The sequence below is a fragment of the Phyllostomus discolor genome, chromosome 9, assembly GCF_004126475.2.
Source record: "Phyllostomus discolor isolate MPI-MPIP mPhyDis1 chromosome 9, mPhyDis1.pri.v3, whole genome shotgun sequence".
Lineage (NCBI taxonomy): Eukaryota > Metazoa > Chordata > Mammalia > Chiroptera > Phyllostomidae > Phyllostomus > Phyllostomus discolor.
In genome coordinates, this window is record NC_040911.2 from 10,611,046 (window position 1) to 10,625,908 (window position 14,863).

The window sequence follows — 14,863 nt, forward strand, 5'->3', positions numbered from 1 at the left end:
CAGAGGTCCCACGCAGGCTCCAGAACCTCCCGAGGTTCTCGCGGAGTCGCGAGTAAAGGGAGGCCGGGGACTCCCAGCCTGAGCAGCCGCAGAATCCGAAATTGACCCTGGAAGGTGGGCGGCTGCGGGAATAACCCAGATTCTCGCCGCGCAGGTCCTCTCGTCCCCTTGCTATGAATCAGCTGGCTACAGCTGTGTCGGCAGTGTTGGTAAAACACCCAGAGCCCCCCGCCCCGCCCCGCCAACCTCCTTCCTCGTCGAAATGAACCCCACCTCTCAGGAGGTGGGAAACATGGAACCAGATCACCTGTAAGTCACAAAGTGTAAACTCTCAGTGACCCTGCATGAGGCCGCACACACTGCGGGCGCCTCTCTGATTCCTGCAGCATTCCTGCGCTGTGCTCGGGGCCCCTGCAACCTGCCTGGGGACAGGATTACTGCCCCAGGGCTGGGGGTGCAGGGAGTGTCATTGCGGAATTCAGGCCTTGCCTCGCGGGTCCTGAGAGGCCCCAGCACCAGCAGGCCCGTGTGCCCCAGACCTTCCCCTGCTGCCTTGCACGTGGTAGGCTGGTCCGTGGGCATTTCTGAAATCCGTTGTTTCCCCAGGACTAGGGGGAAACACCTGTGCTTTCACTCCCACGGATGGTCCGTGGGGAGACGGACGAAGTGGGCCAAGTGATATCAGCTCTTGGCAAGAAAAAAATAGATAAACTCGAGACGAACGTGTCAGCAGATTTCTTTCAGTTTGGCCTGTGCTCGTTTGTTGTCTAACACTTAGGGACACTTTATTCCGAGAACTCGCAAACTCACTGCCCTCCAGAGAGCCCCACACTCGCTCCGCCCTCACGCTCTCATCACAGTCCTGGGCGCCTCTGCCCTTGCTCTCCCCTTCGCTGCTCTTAGCTCGTTCCCACGGTTGTTCCTCCTGTGTCTGCCATTCTTCTGTCTTCGTCATCCACCAACCACTGGCCATGACCTCCCTCTCTTTTACTATTCACTTTAATCTGAGAGTGGATATTCTTTTCTTTTATTTAAAGACTTTATTTATTTATTTTTAGAGAGGGAAGGGAGGGAGAAAGTGAGAGAGAGAAACATCAATGTGCGGTTGCTGGGGGCTGTGGCCTGCAACACAGGCATGTACCCTGGCTGGGAATCGAACCTCCGACACTGGTTCACAACCTGCACTCAATCCGCTGAGCTATGCCAGCCAGGTTTAGAGAGTGGATATTCTAAACCATCTCTTTAGGTTTTAGGTATCAACACTTGGAACCGTCACTGGATTTCAGGGACAAGCCCTTGGAAAATGATCATTAAAATGCTAAGGGCCAAGCATCCCTGGAAAGCAGGCGCCAGCGCGCTTCTGAGTAGTTTACATCTATCTGTTGACTCATCAAAGCCTCATCGGGAAAATGCAATTAGCCCTGTTCTATAAATGAGGAAACTGAGGCACAGAGAGGTTCCCTGAGTTAACACCCTTGCAACCCTTGGAGCTGAAACAACCAGAAGTCGGGGGCGGTCCACCACCACCGAGCATGCCCAGGAAACGTTTGCTGAATGAGTGCCCCTTATCTCAGTTCCTAAAAACAGCTCATTAGACCACACAGGAATCGAGGTCCCGCGTGTTGAGTGCCAGGTGTGGGTGCTTTGCTGGGCCTCCTGGGGAAGGCTAGACAACACACCAGCCCCAGCGCTCCCCACGCCCACCTCGGGGGTTGCCTAGCAGGGCAGCTCGAGGTCGAGAGATTCTTGCTGCAGACTCCAGAAGGGGCGCAGGTGAGGCGAGAAGCCAGTGCTTAACTGAAGCTGAGGGTGAGGACGGTTTGTAATAAGGCGCATTAGCGCTCCAGGCGGCCCCGAAAGACGTGGGGCCGCTACTCAAGCTCACGGCTACTGAAGGCCCTTTGCAGACGCGCCGGCCTAGGTGTGGCACCGGCTTCCAAAACTAGACTGTGCCGGCTCTGGTTTGGGACGGGCACACCCGGCTCCGAGGGAAAGGGCTCGCCCCGTAAGCCTGCATCGCCTGGGAGATGGTTCTGGAGCCTTCCATGGTGAGCCCGAGGGTCCACTGAAGGGGACCAAGAACCAGCAGCGATAGGTCTCACGGGGTTCGGCGAGGAAAGACACTGGGCTGTTCCGAGCACAGCGACCTAGATGGAGACGGGCCTTGACTCAGGCCGGCTTGGGTCCGGTCACGCTAACAGGGAGGCCTTGGGCACCCTTCCCCGGAGGATGGCGTAGGCTCTGGCCTGGCCGCCGCAGGTGAGTGAGGACAACAGCTCCTTCTTGGCTCCCAGGCACCACGCTGGGCTGCGCGCAAGCCCCGCGCTCAGTCCGCAGGGGCGCGCGGGGCAGGACGCACGGGATTGGCCGTGTCCCGCGCAGCACCTGTGGCGCCCGCGGACTGTCAGGCCCGCGGCGCTGCGCGGGTCCAGCGGACGCCCAGCCGAGACCCTCCGCCGACCCTGTGGCTCTCAGCTTCCGCGGAACCCGCCACCACGGCCCCCTCGGCCTCCATCCCTCTCCCCGGCCGGCCGTGGTGGGGACGCTTCAGTTTTCCAGTTTTCCCTGTGGAGGAGCCTTTACTCTTCCCTCCCACGAGGGGGTCGTATACGCGGTGTGCACCACGGCTCCCTGCCTCTGGTGGCGAGTTTTCTCTGCCTGGAAGGCTCCTCTCTCCCGGTCGCCTCTCTCCGGTCGCCTCTCTCGCCACGGGATCCAGGGGCGGCCGCCTCCCGGTGGAACCCTCCTCGCCCGGTGTCCTGGGGCCCCGCGCCGCGGCCCCAAGGTCCATCCAAGCTGTTCATCACCGGACTTCCCGCTCTCGGAACCCTGCCGGTCTGAGCTCTCGGCTCCGCTGCCCCAGGGGCGATCGAGGCTACTGTAGTTGTGGTGGGAAGAGTCAGAGAGACCCCAAAGATCAGCAACCGAACTGGGGCGGCCCCTCTGTGTTTACTTATTTTGAACACGTGGTTAATATTTGGGGGAGACTGGACATGTCAAACCAGGGAAGACAGTCCCCGCTGGTGAATCTAGAATCCCACGAGGGGAGGGTGAGAATCCCTGTCCTGCTCTCTACCCGCCAGATTCACTGGTTAATTGGAAGTCTTTGCAGAGACCTTGGAGAGCCCGCGTGCGCAAAGCGGGGAGAGTGGGGACAGCCAGGACTCCGCGTTCCAGAAGCCGCGTCCTTCCTGTGGGCAGAGCATGGCAGGAGCATCCAGTCCCATCTCCGGCCCCGGATGCCAGCAGGAGACTTTTAGGGAGGGTCACAAGAATGAGACGTTGGCACGTGCTCTGATCAGGAAACGTGGACTGCACCTGGCCTGGGGGCTTGTCCTGCATTCTAACTGCCTGGGGGAGGGGAGGCTCCGCGTGCCAGGAGGGGCACCAGGACCTTTCAAGACCCGGATGGCGCTCTTTGTGCCATTGCCGACCCTTAATTGGGAACTGTCTCTAATAATCTGGCCTCCGCTTGTTAAGCGTACAATAGTGGGCAGAGTTAACGACTCATTAGTGATTAATTTCTTAACTGTGCGTTAATTGCTCACTGTACAAGCCCATTGGTAAAACTGGATTAAATCATCTAGATCCTCGGTCAGGACTCATAGCCCTGGAAGACGGGAAGAGTGGGGGGGGGGGGCGGTTCCCCTACCTTCTCGGTCAGCTTCTTCAATCAAGGTCAAGAGCAGCAGCGGCCCCTCAGCCTGCAAATGGGAAATCTGTGGTCCAGTCTCCACTGTGACGTTGTGTGATCCTGTGACCTTAAACAGGCTCCTGTCTCCAAGGTCTCCCCTCTTCCCTCATCAGCCCATCACAGATGCCTCCAGTGTGGAACACCTCGTGTTACAAGCTCCTTCCCTCTGCTCTGCACTTGGTGTAGGCACACGTGTTTGTTTATCTTAGAAGGTCCTGAACGAATTGCGTACAAGGCTGCTTTCCTGTAAAGGCTCTTTCCAGTGTTCATAGTACCCGGGTTCTGCCATTTGTACCTAAAAAAAAAAAGTCCTAAAAAGATAGCCTATAGTTTTTTCCCCTTCTTAGTCTTCCTGGGATCTTTATCCATTCTGGAGACCCGCAAGGCATGGTGGGTGTGTAAGGTCGGGCAGACACGAATCCCCACCCTCGAGGAGCGTGGCCCAGGAAGTGGAACTAAGAACGTGACTGTACGTGTGTTTCCAGATGCCTTTCCCCAAGTGCTCCCTTCCACCTGGAATATCTTCCCCCACAGCAAGTACTGAAAGGTGAATGCAAATGAAGTTACCAAAACTTACGAGATGCAGCTAAAGCAGTGCTTAGAGGGAATTGTATAGCTTTAATGCCTATATTAAAAAAGAAGCAATCTCAAATCAATAACCTAACCTTCCACCGTAAGGCACTAGAAAAAAAGGATCAACCTAAGCCTGAAATGAACAGAAGGAAGGGAATAGGAAAGGTTAGAATGGAAATCAATGAAATGGAGAATAGAAAAACAATAGAGAAAATCACGTGAAAAAAATACTTGATATAATTAGTCACCAGAAAAATGAAAAACAAAACCACAGTGAAATACCACTTCACACGCATGAGGATGGCTGGGATCAGAGTCAGTGGCCAGGTGTGTTGGTGAGAACGTGGGGAAATTCAGAACCTCAAACACTGCTGCTAGAAATGGGACACGGGGCAGCTGCTGTGGGGGAAAAGCTGGTAGTTCTTTAAATGATCGAATATGTAGTTACTATGTGACCTCTCAATACTGACCAAGAGAAATGAAAACAAGCCCACGCAGAAACTTGAATGTGAATGTTTATGCTGTCATTTTTCATAATAACTAAAAGGTGTCAACCATCCAAATGTCCATTAACAGTTGAGTTAGTCAACAAAATGTGGTATAGACACATGATGGAATATTATTTGGCCATAAGAAAGGATGAAGCGCTGATACACACTACGACATGGACGAATCTTGAAAACACTCTGTTAAGTGAAAGACCACATAGCATATACTGGGAATTCACATGAAAGCCCAGATAGGAAATCCATAAAGACGGAAAGTAGATTTGTGGTTGCTTAGTGCTGGCGGACAGGGCGATAGGGACAAAGAAGATGATGGATAGAGGATGCAGAATTTCTTCCGGAGGTGATGGACATTCTCCAAAATTGACTGTGATGATGGTGGATGGTTGAACTTGTCTTTGACCCAACTAAATGAGTGTACTATTTTTAAAAAATTATGATTATTTATTTATTTATTTTTGGACAGAGGGGAAGGGAAAGAGAAGGAGAGGGAGAAAAACATCAATGTGTAGTTGCCTCCGGCATGCCCCCTACTGGGAACCTGGCCCACAACCCAGGCATGTGCCCTGACTGGGAATCAAACTGGCAACCCTTTGGTTTGCAGGCCGGCGCTCAATCCACTGAGCCACACTAGCCAGGGGTGAGTGAGTGTACTTTAAATGAGTGAATTGTATGATATATGAATCATATCTCAATAAAGCTGTTAAAAAATAGTCTTCCCACAAACTCTCACTGCTTCCATCCATTTCAAGTATTCATATTGGAATGATTTTTCTTTCTTTGTTTTAAATTAAGTATATTTCATTGATTATGCTATTACAGTTGTCCCATTTTTTTCTCCTCCTCATTCCCCTCTTCCCTGCACCTCTCTCCCACCATCATTCCCCCACTTAGTTCATGCACACGGGTTGTGCGTATAAGTTCTTTGGCTTCTCCATTTCCTATACTATTCTTAGCCTCCCCCTGTCTATTTTGTACCTACCATCTATGCTTCTTATTCCCGGCACCTTTTCCCCCATTCTCCCCCTTTCCCAACCCTGCTGATAACCCTCCATGTGACTTCCATTTCTATGATTCTGTTCCTGTTCTAGTTGTTCGCTTAGTTTGGTTTTGTTTTTGTTTTATTTTAGGTTCAGTTAGCGATAGTTGTGAGTCTGTTGTCATTTTACTGTTCATAGTTTTGATCTTTTTCTTAGATCATGGTTTTTCTGAATACCACTTTCACCGGACTGCTCCCTTGCTAGATGACACTCGTCAGAGTTGATTAAGTTGTTATCAGTTCAGCTGACATACCTTGCATGTCTACTGTCTTAGGCAGCGGTGAATACACCCACTCCTGCAGTTTCAAATCCTAACTCCTCTTTCTGCCTCAAGGTTCACCTACAGGAGTCACTCATTCCCTTTCCCATTGACTGTCTCAGAAATAGAGACCCTCTGCTCTAAACCAATGATCTTGACAGTGCCTTCCTCTCCCCAATTCCTCTCTATACTCTTGCTCAAGGTGAACAACACCTTTTCATCCAATATGACAGAACAGTCTAGGCACCTGCTCTCCTGGGAAAGGCACAGTCACTTAGACTCACACTGCAAGGTTTGAGCCTGGCTGGAGAAGCTTTTTGGCCAGTGACAGCTTCGTGAGTCAAGGATAGAGTGGTGGGGGGGTTGGGGGGGCATCCTATGAGGACCAGCTAAGGAAAGACAGAGGGCAGCCAGCCTTACCTGCCGTTGGCACAGGACCAGCCGTTCTGTGGCAGTGGGTCTATTCCTGAGGTCTCACCAGGGCAAGTACGATGTGTCCTCTGTCTGGGGCACCTTTTCTTCTCTCCTTGAAGTGTTCTATCCCCACTTCAACGTTCATGTCCTTCCAGAAGCTCTCATGATTTTACCTGCCCACTGTTTTCTTGCATTTCCCAGATCTGTCTGTGAATCCTTCCCTCGTCCCTCCCCCATGTCCTGCTCTTTTTTTAGAGCAAACAAGCCCTCGGTATATGGGACCCCTAACAGTTGACCAAAACCTGCTCAAGCCTCAAGGGTTAGCCTGTGAGGTTTTGAACTCAGACTCAAACAGCAGCCCCTGTGTCTTTTCTCCGTTGTGTTTCATTGTGGGTGAGGAGCACTCCTTTCAGATTACTATGATAGATCATTGGATCCCTTGTCAGGAGATCACGGGAACCTCAGTTCTGCTTGGGGCTTCATATGTGGCCTCAAGCAAGGGATTCTCACTCTGGCTGAAGTTCTTTGCCTGTAAAACGTAGGGGCTGGACCAGAGAACCTCTAATATCCGCCCAGCGGCCGAACGCTGATCCTCATTCAGTAACTTGGCTGAGGGTGCCCCCTCATGGCTGCTTTGAGAACTGCACCTGCCGATTGTGCACTGGAAGTTTTCTGACAGAAGGCCTCCTTGCCGGAATCGCCAGAAATGACTGATAAGGGCCCTTCCTAAGCCCAGGAACGCCCTGCTGTCTGAGTCCTCCCAAGTCCAAGGGCTTTACGCTGCCCCTTGGGTGGAAAACCCCTCCTCTTCCATTCGGATCTCTCCACCCCACCAGGTCAACCCAGCCCCGGGGATTCTTACAAAACCACCCTAAGGGAAACCAGGAAGCCAAAAGTCTTCTGCTTTTAGGTTCTGGTGCCTGCCCCCCATGACCCAAGTTGGGAAGGAATTGCTTCTAAATCATGTACATGAACCAAACATGATTGACCTGACCTCTTCAACTTGGCACAAAGAAATATTTGCATCTCGATCAAATGAGCCCAAAAGTAGGGCAATTCTTAACTCAAATTTCATTAAATAAAAAAATTACACTAAGGGTAGAATTTTAGATGCCTGGGCAGTAGAAGTGTTTGATTATAGGGTATGCCCTTACTGGTTTCCTTCCAAACACCCCAAATAGCTGCTGAGTTTAGGCCTACCGTCAGACATCACATAGCATATGAGCTCTACTCAGATTAGTTTCCAATACCTGGTACTTCATACCAAGGTGTAAAGGTTTAAATAACCTGACATGCCAGCCATCTAGAAATATTTACAATGTAAGGGTATATTTCTGGGGGTACATAGACTAATCCAAGGAATAAATCTTGAAGTGTGGAATGTAGGTGTGTGAGAACTCCGGTGGGGACATACTTTGAGGCTCAGTGACCTTTGCGGCCACCCATGAATGAACACAGGAGGGGTTGAGACCCTGGTGATACTTAAGGCTCATAGGCAGGAGAGGACATTAAGAATGGCCCTAGCCCTGGCTGGTGTGGCTCAGTGGATGGAGAGCTGGCCTGTATACCTGGTTCAGTTCCAGGTCAGGGCACAAACCTAGGTTGCAAGCCAGGTCCAGCTGGGGGTGTGCAGGAGACAACCATCCAATGTATCTCTCTCTCTCTCTCTCTCCCCCTCTTTAGTCTTTAAAAATACATAAAATCTTTTTAAAAACTGCTCTAAATTCGCTTGCATCCTAGACATTCCCCAGAAAGGGAATTATCTTTTTGGTTCCGAGGTATTTGTAGGAGACAGAGTGGAAATAAAGCAAAACTTGACTAGCAATGAAAAGAATGGGTTTCATTCCTGTTTTTTCCCCCCATTTGTAAAGCAAGTGCCCTTGGTCTTGTTCTTAAATTACAGAACTGAGGGTACTGGTCTGTACAATGTGCACAATATCTATCTTAACCATTGCTTTGAATACTAAGCAAGACCATCTATTTGGAATTCCTGTGTGCGTCTTCCGTTCATGCTAACGCGGGATTGCCTATTTTGTTTATGGTGCACCCCACGTGGAGAGAGTCAGCCCACGTGGTCCGGAGGACAGGGGCTGTATCGAACACGCAGCCCGGCCTCTCAGCAGAGAGGCAAGAGTTGGAAGGGATGGCGGGAACCCCCTTGGCCTTCCCTGCCCCATCAGGGTTACACTGGACACAGGCATTTACTGGCGTCTTCAAATATGACAACTTCATATTTCTCACTTCACCTTTCTCGCTCTCTCTAATATTTCACCTATCAAATCACACAGAATCATTTGAAGATGCAAGGTGTATCTCTCAATGTCATTATTCAGAGAACATTGGGATGTTTTTTAAAGATTTTATTTCTTTATTTTTAGAGAGGGGAAGGGAGACAGGGAAAGAAGCATTCATGTGTGGTTGCTTCTCGAGCGCCCCCTACTGGGGACTTGGCCTGCAACCCAGGCATGTGCCGTGACTGGGAATCAAATCAGCAATGCTTTGGCTCGCAGAGCGGCACCACAGACCGGCACTCAGTCCATGAGTCACACCAGCCAGGGCATGAAATGTCTATTCGTGACATTCAATTCTCTAGGCAAAGCTCGGCCAGCTCTGTGAGAACGGTGCCTTCCGTCTTCTCACACACACGCAGCCAGGTGAGGCAGAGCGGAGGGGTCGAGCTGGGGCTTCACCACACAGGCCACGGGAGCTGGGCAAGGTTCTACGGAGGGCCTGCCCCTGGGCTTGCCTCAAGGGACAGTGGGAGCCTCAGCAAACGTGTGTCTGGGGACAGATGGTCCGATCCCGCCCCCTGCACCAGACTCTGTCCCGGCTCTGTAGTGTATCAAGGACCACTCTCCAGCAGCATTTCGGAGTGCATGGCATTGCCCAGCAATTGTGCCTCTTCTTTAGCAGGATTCCTTCCTTATTCCAGTGACAAGCCAGGGAAGGGGCGAATCTTCAAAGGGAGCCAGCAGAGCAAACACCATATGGCAAACACCCTTCTGAGACATTGCACACACAGGTAAGGAATCACAGGTGTGAGCAGGACAGTAAATATCGTTGTTGAACAAACCGTGGAATAGTCAGTCCCCTTTCCCCTGGAGTACGTAACAGTTGCACAAGGATCATCATCTCAATGCCCAGAGAGGGCAGACAGGTAATGTAAGCAAATAAAGCAGGTAGGGGGGCACACTAGAGTGTGGTGGGGGCTGTGGCAAAGTGGAGAATGTAGGCCAAATCCACAGGGTCAATGCCAGGCACTGGTTGTCTTCAGGGAAAGCAAGCCCAGGAGCAAGTTTCCCAATTTTGCAAAACCATGTAACCCAGATGTGTGTGTGCAATCCCTTGATTTTGAAATGCCTGTGGCGAATTCTAGTTTTTAAGAAACTATCCGGGTAAGCAGCGTGTCCACAGGCAGAATCTGACCAGTGGGCTGCCAGTGCTCAATGACTAAGATAAGTGGTTTTTCACATTACTCACTTTTCTCATCTCCCTCCATCCTCGGGAATTGAGTGGGAAGAAAGGACTGCAATCAGGTCTGGGCTTTTTGTTTTCTTAATTCAAGTTCACATACATTGTCCATGTAGGCTGTCTACAGCTGAGGCATCTTGGGGAATTGCTGGGCAAAGGAGAGCACAATGTGAAGCTATTTCCTTTTCATTTCTGTTTATTTCAGCGGTAGAGTCGGAGGAACGATTATGAGGGATGAAGGATGAGAGAGACCCAGACAAGAGAGGGGAACAGCCTGCCAGCCACAGTAACCACAATCGGTGCTTCCAGCAAGAGGAACAGGCAATTGCTTGCTCCTAAGGACGCATGGTCTTCAAACCATCAAAAGGACCTGACTCAAGTGTCAGAGAGCGGATAAAACCCAGTATGTTCACACTTAATAGCGGTGACTAATTGTTGAAATGGCTACACTGACAGATCCAGGACCGGGTGGGGTCGCAAGAAAAGACTTTCACGCTCATGGCAGATGCGGTTGGACGCCCATCCCAAATCAATTTCTCTCTCCTTCCTGACTCAGAGAGCCCTGATTTTGCTAACGCTTCTGTCCATCCTCCGACATGACTCATCGGTAAATCCCCGTCGGGTGAGCTCAGTGCTCTGATTCATCAGTGGTGGGTTTAGGGCAAGCCTGTGCCCTGGCCGGTCACAGAGGGGTGAGGGACTTAGAGGCCTCCGGGAAAGGACAGAGAGCATTGATAAGGTGAAGATGCGACACCTGGAACTCCAGTAGCCACCCAGTGACGACAAGAGCAATTGTTGGCTTAAGGACAAATCTGAGCCACTGGTGGCATCTGGGAAGACAGACAGACCATCCCACCTGGAGATAGACATGTGTCACTGGATGGAGCTGAATGACACAGCCCTGAGTCCCACCTCCCTGTGGGTTCCTTGTATATGAGACAGTAATTTTTTTTCTCTTTTGTGCTAATTCGAGTTGAGGGTTTTCTGTGGCTAACAGCCAAAGGTATCGTTCCTGATACGATGTTCATTCCTGAAGGTCTACCAAATAGTCTCTTCCCCATCCAAATAACCACACTTCAGTCAACTACGGACCTCCTTTACGATGGTGGTCCCATTAATATTATACGGAGCAGAAAAAATCCTGCAGCCTAGTGACAGTGTCACCGCCATAAACTTGTGGGGCGGCGCCTCACTCACGTGTTTGTGGAGATGCTGGTGTAAAAACCTCGGCTGCAGCCATGTGAAAGCAGGGCACACACAACAATGTGATCATTGATGGTGATAAGAAGTGACTGTGCTACTGGTTCGTGTATTTACTCTATTGTGCTTTTTACCATTATTTTAGAGTTGTACTCTTTCACGTTTGCTGTAAAACAGGGTGCCAGGCCACACCAGCGGCAGTGGCGTACCTCTCGTGTTCACCGTGCCCTTCGCCTGCATCATTCTCCAGTGTTTGGTTCAGTCTCACGTTGTTCTGTGCACTACAGGCTGCACAGGCCTGCAGCCCGGGAGCAGCAGGCTCCTCTCACAGCCGAGGTGCGTGGTGGACCACAGACCACACCATCTAGGCGTGTGTGAGTGCGCCCTGCTGTTCGCACGAGGATGAGATCACCTAAGACGCCCTTCTCAGAAACGGTTAAGCAGTACGTGACTATGTGTAGGAACTATCACATCTTGTGTTTATTTTAGAAACTAAAGATGAGACCCTGGCCAGGTAACTCAGTTGGTAAGCGTATCATCCCACTGTGTCAAGGTCGTGGGTTCGACACCCCCCACCCCCGCCAGGGCATGCACAAGAAGCAACCAATGAATGTACAAATATGTGGAACAACAAATCAATGTGTGTTTCTCACTCTCTTTTTCTCCCTTCCTTCTCCTCTCTAAAATCAATCAATAAAAAATTGTATAAAAGAAATGAAAGATGACACCTAACCAGCACAACATGATCTGGATGGCAGTCCCTTATTCTCAGAGAAGGAGGACAGAGGGAGCCGTGCAGAAAGCACACTGTCCATGAACCAGGGTTTCCTCGCACTCTGAAGACGCCCGGGGTGGGGAAGCTCCTATTACACACGCAGACCTATTGTCCTGGGGTCTTCCAGGCACGTCAGGCAATGACCAGATGGTCCCAGCTGGGTTCTTTCCCAGGGTCGATCTCGTAGGAGCTGACATGGCAAACACTGCCCACCCAACATCCATTCTTGTCTTTTTCTTATTAAGAAGGACGTGGGTTTTTCTTTTGTGTGTGTGAGGAGTGGGGGTTGAGGAAAGGGGGTGGCTAGCCATGTCCCCGGCTGAAAAACTACATTTCTCATCCTCTCCTGCTGATGGAACTGATCATGTGATACAGTTGTGACCAAAAGACAAAGGTTAAGGGCGTCTGAGAAAGCTTTGTTCTCGTAAAACAGGTGGGCCCCACCATTTTCTGGTTTGCCTTTCTTTTTCCTGGAGGAACTTCAGGTGCGTTGGCTGGACGTGCAGTGGTCATCCTGTGACTGATTATGAAGGAAAGGTTAAGAAAATCACACAGATGTTGGTTCTGAATCCTTAAGTTATTGCACTGGCTCCGAACTTCTAGCCCCTAGACTTCTTACGATATGAGGGAAAATTAAATCTTCTTTAAGGCGTGGACATTTCATTTTGTCTGATTTGTGTGTATGTTCAAATGCAATTTCTAATAAACTTAGATAGAACTCAAAAGTGCCCCCGTTTCCCCAAAGGAGAAGGGCTGGGTTGTCCACCATCAGTATAAGTCAGTAAGGGAAATCGCATATTTGGAAATAATAAACTAAATAATTAATATCAGAGTAGATTTTTGTATTTAAACATACACATCAAAAAACCTCTTAGAATCAAGTAAGTCAGGAGACAAAAAAGGATTTTTCAAAAACAAATGATTTGGCATCATGCTCAGAGTGTCATTTTTTTACATCCTCGCCCTAGGATATATTTATAGATTTTAGAGAGAGAGGAAGGGAGAGAGAGAGAGACACTGGTGTGAGAGAGAAACATCGGTGGGTTGCCTCCGTGCTCACCCAGACAAGGGATGGAACTCACAACCTAGGTACGTGCCCTGATCAACAACTGAACTCAGACTTTTTGGTACACGAGACAGAGAGCTCCAACCAACTGAGCCACCCGGCCAGGGCAACGTGTCATTTTAATATTGAAGTATCTCTTACGAGATGAACTTAAAAAGTCCAGACCACATGTGTGGGAAACATGTGAAAGTGGAGAAAATTCATGATGTTTACCTGGATGACACTGGAGAGCAACAGATCTCATTTCTTGTTGTAGAAATGAAGAGACTAAGGCAGCAGGAAGGAGATGCATCAACCCTCATACCACCTCTGCTCTTAGAGACTAAAGACCCAGCTAACTAATTGAAGGGAGCAAAGCCTTTAAGATGAAGGAGAAAAGGCCTAAGAAAGAAACCACCTCCTGTTGCTTAACTGGCCTTATCTCCCGTGGATGCAGGCTCTGTTTTAACAGTGTAACAATGAAACAACAACAGGACTTGGACCCTCCCCACTCAGCTGATTCCCACACCCCGGCAGCAAACTAATCTTTGTGAAATCATGGGGGAGTCTGGCCTTTCCCAGGAGAGAGCCGAGATGGAAAAGGCTGGGGTGAAAGGCTGGCTCTTCCGCCTTCGCCCCTGGAGGTGTGGCCTTAAGTGACCCCAGGCAGCCTCCGTGTCCTCTTCTCTGCTCCCTCCCTCCGCCCCACCTACGATAGTAATGTTATCACTTCTTTGATATCTCCAAGTAGGCTGGAAGTGGAGTGTTCACCAGAGTGATTTGATGATGCCAAGAACGCAACAGCAAATTCAAACGTTGGGCAGGGCGTGCGTCCTGTGCTCTGCAACCACAGCCACCAGAGCCGCGTGGTTCCGGCGTCAGGGTCAGAAACACGCTCCTGGAGGCTCCCTCCGTCCACCAGTGCTCAGACCCACCTCCGTGCTCAATCAGGCTGCACCGCACAGGCAGTCTGCGGGCTGAGCAGAGTGGAAGGATAATCGGGGGGCCATAGATGCTTCTGCGTTTTGTTCACGTCTAATTAAGGGAGTGGTTAACTGGAAACCACGAAGCCCCAAGAGAGGAAGCCAGGAGCGTCTCCCGTGTGCACGATGACCTTTTTCACTGGGGGAACGGCAGCGGTGCGTCCTCGTCGTGGGTTTCCCTGGAAGCGCCGTTTCTCGGGGTCTCATTAAAGCGGCCTGCGGCTGAGAAAGTGACTGTAAACTCCACGTTTCATTTCCACGACTCCCTGCACACTAGAGCTAGGTAAAAAAAAAAAAAAATGCTCTGGAATGATAAATCACTCCAGTAGGAACTGAAAGGTGGGCCTTGTGAGACTTGAAATTATCCTGCACGGCGTGAAATGCGTGTTCAGTGAGTCCCTGAACCTCCGATCACAAGAAAAGACGGCCAAAGGGCCCGGCAGCACTTAACAAACTAAGCCACCGTGCCTTTAAGGGACAGATCTGCAAAGGATTATTGCTTTCCTCCCTTTTGGATTCCCCCTCCGGACTACGCAGCTTGACTGCAAGGATTTCTAAATATTGTTACCTCTTAAAAGCAATCTTCTCTTCTCGCTGTGCGCACACACCTGGCCCTGCTTCCCCCCAGTCCCAAGCAGGGCGTTAACTGTTCTCGAGGATAGCAAAGGGGAAAAAAATCAATGAGCAAATTCTTTGAGGGGGGTGCAGCAAAAGGGGAAGAAGACGTCTGTTCTTTGTGGCTGGCCGCATTTTTTAAACACCCTGTCGTCTTTTTCGTGGTGTCCCACAACTTGAGTCCTATTCTCCCAAAGTAGAATCTTAAAAATGACACGTCCCACCCTGGCTGGTGTGGCTCAGTTGGTAGGAGGGTTGTCCCGTGGACTGAGGGGTTGAGGGTTCGGT

The 14,863-nt window shown here is 50.4% G+C and overlaps 1 long non-coding RNA gene across 2 annotated transcripts; it reads left to right on the forward strand.

Annotated features, from left to right (window-relative positions):
• Positions 1 to 1,261: 1,261 nt before the first annotated feature.
• LOC118496875 lies at positions 1,262 to 10,187 on the forward strand. Of its 2 annotated transcripts, none has more exons than XR_004899437.1 (3): positions 1,262 to 2,259; positions 9,419 to 9,508; positions 10,163 to 10,187. It is a non-coding gene; the product is annotated as an uncharacterized LOC118496875 (long non-coding RNA). The 2 variants fall into 2 exon arrangements; XR_004899436.1 differs by lacking the exon at positions 1,262 to 2,259 and adding an exon at positions 4,033 to 4,163.
• Positions 10,188 to 14,863: the final 4,676 nt, after the last annotated feature.